This window comes from Mya arenaria, chromosome 17 (assembly GCF_026914265.1).
Source record: "Mya arenaria isolate MELC-2E11 chromosome 17, ASM2691426v1".
Lineage (NCBI taxonomy): Eukaryota > Metazoa > Mollusca > Bivalvia > Myida > Myidae > Mya > Mya arenaria.
This window is the reverse complement of record NC_069138.1, coordinates 14713822-14726334: the sequence shown is the minus strand read 5'-3', so window position 1 is coordinate 14726334 and position 12513 is coordinate 14713822. Positions and strand designations below refer to the sequence as shown.

At 33.5% G+C, this 12513-nt stretch overlaps 1 long non-coding RNA gene across 1 annotated transcript; it reads left to right on the top strand.

Moving 5' to 3' along the window:
• Positions 1 to 1427: 1427 nt before the first annotated feature.
• On the top strand, positions 1428 to 3739 carry LOC128222759 (uncharacterized). Its single transcript, XR_008259219.1, has 3 exons — positions 1428 to 1506; positions 2152 to 2218; positions 2892 to 3739. It is a non-coding gene; the product is annotated as an uncharacterized LOC128222759 (long non-coding RNA).
• Positions 3740 to 12513: the final 8774 nt, after the last annotated feature.

Sequence of the window (12513 nt, the reverse complement as noted above, 5' to 3'; positions counted from 1 at the left end):
CGCTTGAACGGAATTGGTTTGATACTGATTTATTATGACATTTGAAACCTGAAACAATGCCATTTGTTAACATTTAGTGTTGATATATCGTTTTCTTGAAACACGTATGTACTTTATATTAAAAAACATGATCCCTATCAAATTTTGAGTAGTATAGTTGGGATCCCTTGCATAATAATTAGGGTAACTCTTCTATAATAGTTTGGGTCACTAATGAAATAGTTGAGTCTCTCAAGTATTTACTTAATATGTAATAGTTTGGGTTTCTTGAGTACCTTTGGTCACTGAGTGCATTCATACTTATTGACAAATAATCATACTCTTTCTACAAAACTGGACAGGATAAGAATGGCAAGAAGTAAACAGTTCAGCTACTATACTAAGGAGCTTATTTTGATAATACAAATCTCATTAAGATGACACCATCTGTGCATAGAATACCAACAAGTAAAGCAAAAACTTACTTTGAGTAATTAACTATGTTTTTATTGATATGCTGTACTTTTAAAATTTCCACACTATCCCCCTCCCAGTTCTTGACATGTTCATATTTATTTATTTTTGAAAAAGGTTCGAAACTTATTTTTGCGAAACAGTAATATAATACAACACACAAGACTAGCTAATCATTATATCAACACAAACTTGTATTTGTTTAGGTATTATTCCACGTAGTTAATAAAAGAATGTATTGCCTATACTACAAGTAATTATACACATAATTTCAACATTTAGTGACAAGCCAAACTTTTTTTGTAACAAAATGACAAATACTACTAATTTAAGGTGAACATTACTATAATGAAATCAGTTGTCCTTTGAACGAATGTTTATCCAATAGTTCAGACAGAACTTGTAAATCCATGAACGAAAATGTTTAATCCAGTTAGTCAGACAGAACACGTTGAATCCATTTAATGAATGTGTTAAATCAGATTATTGAACTCTTTTCTTTTAGTCCTGCTTATGATCCAGAGTATCCTTTTAAATTTTAAAACTCCACAAATAGAAGTAAATCAATGCACAGTATAGTGATAATAATAATAATAATAATAATAATAATAATAATAATAATAAACTTGTTTTTGCAGCATTAAATGTTTAAAAAAAAAGATGCAAAGAATAGACAGCTAACAACGCTATTGGCGTCACAGACTTCGTGACGGCTTAGTAAAAGTCATGTAAGTCCTCCGAAAGAATATATCCAAATGAATGAGCACGGATGACTTTGAGAATTTAACGGTACTGTAACTCGTTGAACAAGTGTGACATGTGTCACCATGAGCAATTAATTGTTGCATAGATGACACACACACTTTTGACATTTTGGGACACTTACAGTATTACAATCGGAACTCCTCGGCTAGTATCAAGATATGGCCTCGGATATAATACGGGTCGTAGGAAAATAGTCCATCATGGCCGACCAAGAAGATGTTCAAACAACCAAGAGATATGTTAGTCCAAAGACAGAATGAGGAGCGAACGTTTACCACTTATTTGTGTGTAAGTGTTATTTTTATACTTATTGTATTTTAATAAAATATAAAAATAGTTTTAAAAGAGCCCTAATGAGAAACTAATTGGAAATGTCATTAATTCTTAGTGGGTGGGGTAAAGTCTTCTTTCATTTGACAGATTTTAATTTAGTAAATAACAATTTTGAAGCTCCAGTGATCAGTGGCAAAAATTAAGAAAACAAATACTCAATTTGTTTTTGTTTTTAATAACAAATAAGTCTGAATCTAACTTTATTTAGATCGATAATAGGTTAGACTTTCTTTCTCAGTGTATTTATCTCATACATTTCATATCATTAACTTTAATTTTTTATAATTAAAATTTACATTCTTTTAACCAAGGATGTATGGTTTATATGTCCGTGAGTGTTGGTAGAGAACAACTTAATGTAATGGCACAATTGAATGCCTCGGCCCTGTTCACTAATATAGTTCTCTAAATAAATTAGATCTTCATTCTATTGGTTTAACAAAATGAGTTTGAACGCATAAACCAGCACACATTTCTTTCAAGACTAAATTCTTTGATATCCACCAGTGGTGGTGATGCAGAAACATTGAAAAATGCTGACATTTTTACTGTGCCAATGAAATGCAGACATTTAAATTTTAATCTTATTGTCATTTTCAGAGAAGAGTATGGTACCAGGGGTGCAGCTGACTCTGACGGCTTGTTCTATTGAAAAAAGGCAGATGAGGTAATGGTTGTGCTATTTTTCGAAATTCAGACAATAATTTAACAGTCAAGTATCCTATTGGTTTAAGCCCAAAAGTACCTGCATGTTTGTACAATTAACCAACAAAGATTGACAGTATTAAAATATCAACATTGTAGATGAATTTAAACATGATAACAATTTCATTTCATATTTTTTAATTAACCAGTAGTCCAGAGCTAAAAGCTGCTCTCTCACAGATTGACAGTTCTTCTTGGTCATTCTTCAAAAGTCCAAAGGAGTAATTAAATTAAATTTACACATATAATTAATTAAATGGCTTAAAGCAATAGCAAAAAAATACTTTCCAAACAATTGAAATCTGTTCTATTATGGGTGACCTTATATGACTAGTTGGAGGAATTTTTACCAAATTTTCAAACTTGTATAATCTATATGAAAGACTGTGATCTGATATTATGTCAGCAGTCTAATATCACTGGTTTCCATACATTTGCACAATAATTGCCAATTGGCTCGTTTAAAGACAAATATAAAAAAGGTGTCAGAACAGTAAAACTGTGAGGATGCAGCTTTAAATTGGTGTTGCACTTAATGTTTTGTGAATACTTTTCTGTTGTTGTACAGGCTTTTAAAGTAATTGATCTGAAAATATAATTCCTATTATTGTTGTATTTTCTGTTTTCTATTTCAGGCACTGGAATCCGAATGTAATCAAAAATGCCATTGTATGAGGATTGACCTGCAATGCATGGCAATCATCTTAACACAACTGCAACGCCTTTCTTGGAAAAATGAGTGCAAGATGGAAACAAAGCGTTCAGTGGAACATCTTGTCATCTCAAATATTTGATGACTTACATACTGATGTGAAGTTGAAGATAAAAGTCATCTGTTGGTCCGTGATAATTAAATAAATCCGAACATATATTTTAAAAGGGTAAAATGGTAAAGGATTTATATACACTTTAAGTGGTTTTCCTATATTATGGAGGGAAGATAACTACCAAAACAGAAACAGATGGCATCGGCAGACCAAATAAAGGAGAACTATTTTGTTCAGTTCAATTTTTAAGACTTCAGAAAATCTGTTAATAGGGCACATCCTTGCAAGTGCCATATTGTAAACTGGGCTCTTTAAAATGTGAAAAGGTGAAAGTGGTCTAGAGGATAAGCCCCAAATTCAAGGTTGTGAGTTCAAGACCTCCAAGATACTTTCTCTTGACCTCAGGAAAAGGATGTCCATACTTGTTTCTTCTTAGGCAACAGACTTAAGAGTGATTTTGTAAGCTTCTAGCTTGCATAGCAATCTGATAAGGCATAAAATAAGATACTAGCTGACTTGCAAACAGTTTTTCCATTTGTGTTGATTTATTTTTCAGTCTGTTGGAATGTTTATTAGAAGTGATGCGCATTGCTTACTGCAACCAATATTTATTTTCTTATTAAGTTGAATTTAACGAACACATAACATGACCTTTGATTTAACAGATGCATGTTTATTTCGTTGATTGTATGAGTTTATTTTCTCAACTGATGTAATAAAAGTTATTCTGAATGACTGTCCTTTTTTGTTTGAAGAAAATTTGTTGAGGTTTTGGCATAGCATAGTGTCATCATCATCATCATCATCATCATTGTTGTGTACAAATAAAACATTCAAAACAATGTATTAAAAACCAAACTGTCAAGCCAAGTACTCAAAGAGGCACAAGGATATTGCTAAAGAGACCGGTAATACAATTAGAAAAATAAAATGTAAAGAAAGATCTATAATTCTGACACATGGTAATGCTTTAAATAGTCCTCTCATTGTGTGTTTATGGTTAAAGTGGAGACATACAGTATATTTTGTAATGAAGACTTAAATTTGTATGGCAACTTAAAGCCATATATGGGGATTAAGCGCCAGAAATATTGTGAAGTCTCCCAAAAGACTCAATGCACTTAAAAGGGCTTGGCACAGAAATGAAAGTAAAAATGGGAGCAAAACCTAATTTATCATAAGGGGCTTGGCACAGAAATGAAAGTAAAAATGGGAGCAAAACCTAATTTATCATAAGTTTTACATTGGATTGCATACACATGGCTCTGTTATTACTTGACTAATATTAAAAATAAAATTAAGAGACATGTTGATCCAAACTGTAATTATTCTTGTTTGCATTTTATGGAGTTGGACATAAAAGAGTCATTTGGTGAAGAGTGATCTAAAGGCTAATTATTCAAAATAGATTAAGTATTATTGAAAAAAGTCTGGTATACATTGATGAAAAGCTTAGTAATCTGGCTAAATATTTGTTTAAGGCTTTTATTTACAAAAAATAAATCAGTTGAGTATCTTATCAGTTACTCTTTTGGTTGTTTTTAATAAAAAATGACAATTTACTCAAAGATATTGAGACTAATAATTATAGATTTAGACAAGTATAATGTGTAAGGAAACTTCTAATGAGTGGCTTTTATACACAGCCTGGGAGGTAAAGTGAAGCATGATCTGCCTTGAACAAATACAATTTTAAGACAAGATCTGTCAACTTAGTGCACCAGTCAATTGTAACCCCCCCCCCCCCCCACCCCAGGTCCGGGGGAATACTGGGGTTAACCAGGGGAAATGGGCTGTGTTTTTACCTATCAGGTGGCCCTGCAGTGCTGGTTGAATGCGGTGGTTTTATCTTCGCTTAAAATATAGAGTGGAATGGACCTTACCTAGAGTCCCTGGGGTGTGGGGGCATTTGGCAGGGATTTTGCCATTGGATCGTCCGCGCAAGGTGGGGATTTTAGCCGGGGTGGACTGTACTGAAAGTCAAAGTCCCCACTATTTCCCAGACCTGAGGAGGCCGTGGTTACAATTGTCTGGTGCATATCCACATGAACGTTGTATTGGTACTCTAACAATTGAGCATACTGCGTGGATAGTCACCGCCCCACCTCAACCCCACAGAACTGTTGACACAAAAAAAAAATCTGCAGCCCAAACCCAATAATGCTGAAGTGAAGGCATGCATAGATTTCAGCTGGTAAAGCTGACTGGGTGACCAGCTCACACCCATACTACCACAACCCACAAAACTCTGCACAAGGCAATCAATGATTTTACAGAATAGTAATGTTGTTTTAATGGCAAGGCATGGTGTGAAAAATAACACGGCAAAGTATGACTTAAAACTTACATTTCATAGGGTATTCCTATAACTTTGAAAAAATGTTGACATTTAGTCCATGCATGCATTTAATCCGATGTAATGATTCATGCATGCCATGAACCGTATGATCATTTCTGATTTCAATGACTGTCAAGTACATTTTCTGTGTGCTCACGATTTTTCTAGAGGAAATAGAGTGCTTCAACTATAAGGAAACATCTAAATATTCATAAAACGAACATTCTTTAAGGTTACAATAAATATTTTCTCTTAAACAAGCACATTTAATTTAACACAATCCATTTCCTTGTTGTTACAATGGGCCTTCTTTACGCGGATTAAAAACGGTGTTAATCGCCGGCAGCCGCATCGCACTTTCGTATATCCTTACTACTATTTACGAGGTCTATCTCGAAGCTTGCCGGAGATGGCCGAGTTGTTACGATTGACAGTATTAGTGTCAATATTCAAGAACATCTCCTTGGTGTAAAATCGTGTTTGCTTCCTAGCTCTTGAACCACGCCGTACTTGTTTTTTTCTTGTTCCAGTTTATTCTTTGAAAGATTCTTTGGGTTTGTATCGAACTGAAAGGTTTTCTGAGATTTTGTTAGCTTGTTTTCTTGAAAAGATTTAATACACCCACGCAGGCACAATGTTGGACTGGTACTTTTTAAGCTTATAATGATGACCAATTTTTGGTTTTAAAGATTTTGTTTTGATTTCAAAAAGCAAGTCATTTAATTTCCTTGAAATTACAAAAGGTCCTTTCCATAATATTGGTTCTAGTTTCTTAGATCTTCCGACACGCTTTGTTTTATCTAAACAGTAGACTAATTCTCCTTCCTCAAATGAATTTGTGTGAATTGAGTGTCATAATCTTGTTTTTGACGTTTAGTAGATGTTTTTGTAAACTGTCTTGCCATTTCGTTGATTTTCACCAATTTTTCGTTTAAGTCATTTCCCTGCAAACGTTGGATAAACGTTGTATATTGGTTGAAAAGTTTTTTTGGAACAACGTCGTTATAACGCCCAAAATCCATTGTATAAACATGCATACCACACAGGTAAAAGGATTTTATAGGAATCACCACAGGATTTATCTACATACATTAACGAACAACTCAGAGAAAGTACAAGTATTATTTTCACAACAAATCTGTACAGACACTAAAACTATTAAATGATAAAGGCACATCAAATTAAATGACACATGGTGAATTCATATGTTTAGAGATGTAGGCTAATTAACGTGTGTAAACAGTTCGTCCTCCACCTCCTTGTCTTTCTTGAGCGTACTTCAGACAGGATCCAATTGCCCCATCAACCTCACGTTCAGTAGCGGAAATCACAGTGACACTTACTGAAATACATAAAAATCTTGTTAAATAAACTGATATTGACTTGAAATTGCTGAAAATATAGTTTTGATATCAAATTCCACACAACGAAATTTCTCCAGTTTTTGTACAATATCTGCTGTATTTTTTCATTATACTCTTGTTATACTTATTTCAGTGACTAGAATCTGTGATCAAAGCTATTGCGAATTAAATCATTTTCAGTGAATTATTGCTTTGTTTTTTCTTATGCAGGCACCAGTGCTATATTTATAAGAGGTGGATGCACAAGACTATACCTGGTACTCACTTAAATAATAACATTATTAAATGTTGACTGCCAAGAAACGGTTACCTTTTCGGCCCCTTACCAAATCGTCCCCATCCCGTAGACGTTTCGGCCCCTGATTACCGAGACGTTTCGGCCCTTATTTTTATTTCTAAATACATTGTATAAGTAACAAACATGTAATTTCATTTTTTTTTATTTTAATAGACAAAGTTATATACATGCATACAAAGGTATAAGGTTTAAATATTATACATACCTATGTTGCTAATATTATGTATACTGTCCATTGTCTAACATCAGTCTTGACCAGACACTTATCGCCCGCCTAAGATGGCACCAACATTTTTCAGGAACTCCTCGCAGGTGACCTTACGCGAATCGTATGAGTCCCACTCATCCATGATCCTGGCGTTGATGTCTCTGTAATGCTCTCGACATAAGTTATAAATGTTATGAAATTCAGTTATTTACATTTAAATCAGGTTAGGATGAAAATAACTATTACTAATCTTATATTAAATACGTATGCAAAACCATGCTGGCTTAAGCGGTGTTTTTAGACAGACGGTCTTACGGCGAATTGTCACATTCCACAGAGGTATCAGGCGTTGGAATTGTGTGTTTACAAGCTTATAAATACGTCTACAAGGTTTGTTCCGACTTTCCCAACCGCTAATTCTCACACTTAAAGATTAATACCAATTATCTCTTCGCACCTCAAACAGAATATTATTTCACTTTTTTATTACGGATATATTGTTTTACTTTTTTTAAAATGCATTTGAACTATCAAGTTGTATCTTGTTTGCCATTCATATCTATAAAACAAACATTATTTCCTAATTATGTATAGATAAAACACTAATTGTCAAAAATAATAATTAATAATTATTCTGGAGCAATAGTATACCACATAGATAACAAATTAATGGTTGAAACGTAAAGGCATTTTTAAAAAAAAACGCAACACGTTTAAAACAAATGGTACCCACTTTTAGAAAAATAATGAACGAAATTTGAAAGATTGGCAGTTAAATCAGTTAAAAGCAACAGAAGAAATATTTTCCAAAAACAGTTTATTTCCCAAAATAATTGATGTTTAACATTGGAATTTCATGGGATTTTTCAGTTACATTCAAGATAATTGTCATACTGAGCACTCATATTCAAGTATTTATTAACAAATTTAAGACCAATGAGTGAATAAAATAAAATAAAAATGTTTAAAAACATTATAAATCATGGTCCGTAAGTTTCTTTAGATGGTACGTAATGTCCCTAAATCTGGTCCGTAGTGTCCCTAAATCTGGTCCGTAATGTTCATGGTCCGTAGTGTCCGTGACCCAAATTAAAGTATTGAATAAAAATGTTAAAACTTAAGTAGTGATAACAAAATCTAAAAAACATTCGATTTTCATCAAAAATCATTGTTCATGCTTATGGTAAACCTGAGAAGAAAAGTGAGCCTGGTGTGGGGCTCAGACTCACGACCGCAGGAACACTAGCACGGCGCTCTTGCCAACTGAGTTAAACAGGTAGCTGGTTCCAACTTGCACAGACTAGACTCGTTCGTCCATTAAAGGGGCTGTTTTCCGCAGCTATCTATAAAGGACACAGTTAGAGTCAAGGCTTTCAAAGCGGCACTGAAGTTTGTTTATTTGAGTTTATCAAGGTCTGCCCGCGCCCATTGGCTGCATTATGGCTTGACCCCGCCGTGACGCCATCACGACTTAAATTGTGTTTAAATGCCATAAGTGACATGAGATAGAAGTGACAGCAATTCGCAGTCAAATCCAGACATTGGAAGACTTGAAGAAACAGAGTGAGATACAAGAAATCCGGGTGCGATACCCTAGCTCTTTGCGAAGAGACCTCTTGGTTCTTTAACGTGCTCGGTGTAAAGCACCGATACACGGGATACAACTTTCCTGGGTAGAACCAGTACTGAGTACACCACTTTCCCAAGCACTACCCTTTAAATGCCAAGCGCCAGGCAAGGGAGCTACTTGTACCAGCTTTTAACGTCTTTCGGTATGACGCGGCCCGGGATCGAACCCACGACCTCCCGCTCCGTAGGCGGACGCTTAACCACAAGGCCACGGAGACGGTAAAATATAATACTGAAGTACATTAGGATCCTGTATAAATACACGGCTGCCAATCACGTGACCTTTGTTGTGATAACGTAGAAAACCGAATTTATGCAAAGTCGACGAGCGCCGGTAAGTTTTCATGTTTTTCATCGTTAATCAGTATATTGTGTCAACTTTTAACGGCCATGTTCTAGGGCACATTTTTCTTGACATTTTGGTATAAATTTTCCTACAGTATTCTCAGTAGTTTGCTTCATAACTTTGCAGAAAGTTTTCAATCGAGAGCATGTGCCTCTGATTTATATGGTCAAATTGGCGAACCGATGTGTTTTTCCTCCAATATGTCAATCCTAGGACAGTTCATACAATGAAAATTCAAGTAGAATGTCGAAATGATATTCAAAAAGTGTACAAAACGGTTTCTTTTTTTCAGAAATGTCCAAAAAAGAATAAAAAGATAATAATTAAAAAATGATAAAGTAGGCGAACAAAAATATGTGGACAAAGTAGGCTTACCTTAAAGCTTCTGTACATAGTTTCTGATAAAATGAATAGATCAGTCATTAAAAATAAATTTGCGAACAAATACTATTTATTAAATTGAAGAATAAGTAATATGGAAATATCAAATTGCCTTCAATGATTTTGTAAACATTACATGATTTAAAAATCCATTACAGTATATGAATATAATATGAATATAAAACACTTGTTTTGAACATCTACGTCATCTTCATCATCTTTTCAGTAATAGTTAGCACTAACGCTATTTAATTGATAAAATACAAACCATGTCAATTATAAATATAGTACTTTTAGCAGTATGTCTAGGAAGAAACCTTGTTTAAGGAAATAAATATGGCGGAAAGGAAGTGGCAAAGCCATCCCGAAACCAGAAAATGGTTCACAGAGACGGGGAAGCAAAAGACTTTTCGTTGAAATCGTCATTCAAAACACAAATTAAACGCCATTCAGATCCCCGCTGTTTAAAGCATCTCTCGCTTATTAACGATGCAAAGCAGTGAAAGCTGGTTGAAGGTGACGGAAAATCACAGAGGGTGAAAACAGTTGAAAACACTCAAAATGAAAATCTGGAATCGAATTGTGGTGATACAGACTTCACATTTCTTTAAATTGAGAGTATTCATATATGTTTCAATATATATGATAATGAAAGTGATTGTAAAAAAAAACGAATCCTGAAACATGAACCGTCTCTTTCCCTACAAAGTAACAAAACATTTCGCGATTATATAATTTACATGAGTGTGTAATATCAATGGCGCATTAATTTTTTTATTTGGTTTTGTTTAAACCTAACAATCTCTTACAGAGAACATCAGTTTGATTTGACTGGACGAAACAGACTTACAGGGCGATGGATATGTGAACATGTATCAACAGAAAGGAATGCCGTTAAGAAAGGGGCATAAGGCGTGAGATGGTAAAAGGGGAGATGCAATTATTCCAAGATGTTGCCCACTAAAATAAGAGGACTAGACGAAAACAACACATAATAACTTGTAAACGTCGATAATATTCTGTTTGTTCCGTTAACCGAAATTTCAACTAGTTTGGTGTTAATCCTAGCCTCAGTGTTGACCTAAATCAGCGTTAATATTGAACTGAAATCTTTAAAAAAAACTGTAACAACATGAACATTAACTTGCTCGAAGCATTTTTTTCCAATGGTTATGTTCGGTTAACTGTTTAACATTAATTTCATTCAATAGTTCTAATGTTTTTTTTCCAGTTTTTGCATCGGGCGGTCTAATTTGCGGTTTTACGGGCTGTTAACCATTTTACGTTAATTATTTTATTCTATGTCATAAAGTCAATGTTTTTCAATCGTTTTGAATCTTTGTAAGAATATCTGTCTACGTATTATTTCTTATAAAATTACAATACACGAATAAGTTAGATACATGCTTGATTTTTGTTAAGAATAGATTGTTTCAAATACCCCTTGAACCAATGTTTTTCTTATAATCTACTTTATAATTAAATATTGGCAAGTGAAATTCGGAGAAAAGGCTATTAATAAACTCGCAATTGACAATTGTCGACTCCCTAGACTAAAAGACTTACGAGACAATTCCAATTTGAAAAACAACTTTTATGTTTGTAATTTACATGTTCAACATAACGTATCCAGTAGAGTAACACTGCTGTATTTTTGTTTTCGAAAATTAAAAAGTTCATCATGTTTACTTAGATGATAACAATAATAGTGTTTCATTGTAAATTTGTATATATTGTTTTGCATTTTTCTTTATATGTCTTCATTTAATATATGAACATGTATTTTCTCTTTTCAATATATTGACCTGTTTCTAACAAAATATGAAATATATGTAATCAAATTAATTATGTGTATCATTTGTATTTCCCTAAATAACAGAGTCATTAAGTAATCCTGAAGAAACCGCACATCATTATTACTTTTTAGCTTTACTTACTTTTACATTTGCCATCGACTATTTCTTTCACTGCGTCATTTTACTTAAATAAAACGAAAAAAACAACATAGTAATGCTTATTTGTTTTATTATTTAAATAATGTTTTATCACAGAATAATTAGAGGAATCACAAGATTAACGAATCAACGTAACATATCACAGTGACAATCACTTATAAATAAAAAGTATATTCAAAATTAGGAACAAAGTGTGTATAGTAGCAGGAGTAATACCATACTTTTTGCTGAGTATTCCTAATATTTAATATATCCAAAATCAGAAATAAATTAAAAATGCAAAATGTGATATTTTATATTTTTTACATTAACAATGCAAGTAATTTTTGAAAAATAGTTATCGCATTGCATTAATCGAAAAAATATAATTTGCATTGCAACCCAAATTTTTTTTTATTAAACGTAAGTACCTCAAGCAAAATGTGATCATAGTTGAAAATTAAGAACAAAACAAGATTATGGCACTTTATATCTTCCTTATATTTTTCATACGATTAGTATGAAATATTCTATATTATCACTTAAAAGACACAGATTGACAAGTTATCCTTTACAGTTACGCATGTGCCTGGATAACCCGAAGGCAAACGTGTATGCCTTTCCACAGTCGCAAACATGGCTCTTGTGTCCAACATGAGAGTCACAATGGTCTTGACGGTGACATCTTTCGTGAAACATGTGATCACAAACGTCACACTTGAGCTGGCGCTTTCCATGTGTTGTACGCAAATGTTTTTTTTTCAGCTCCCATTCTGTCACGAAGCGAGAGTCACACATCGCACAGGCAACCTCTTTTCTCACGCCATGGGCCGTTGCACCTATAGAACATTTATCATTGACAGCATAAGGATAGAAGAGAAATGTGAAATGAACGGTTCGATTTAACCACTTTGAGACTCGAAAAATCGATGACGCAGATGAGAATAAAATACAGTAGTGCTAAAGAAATTATAATGCCAATTATATATAAA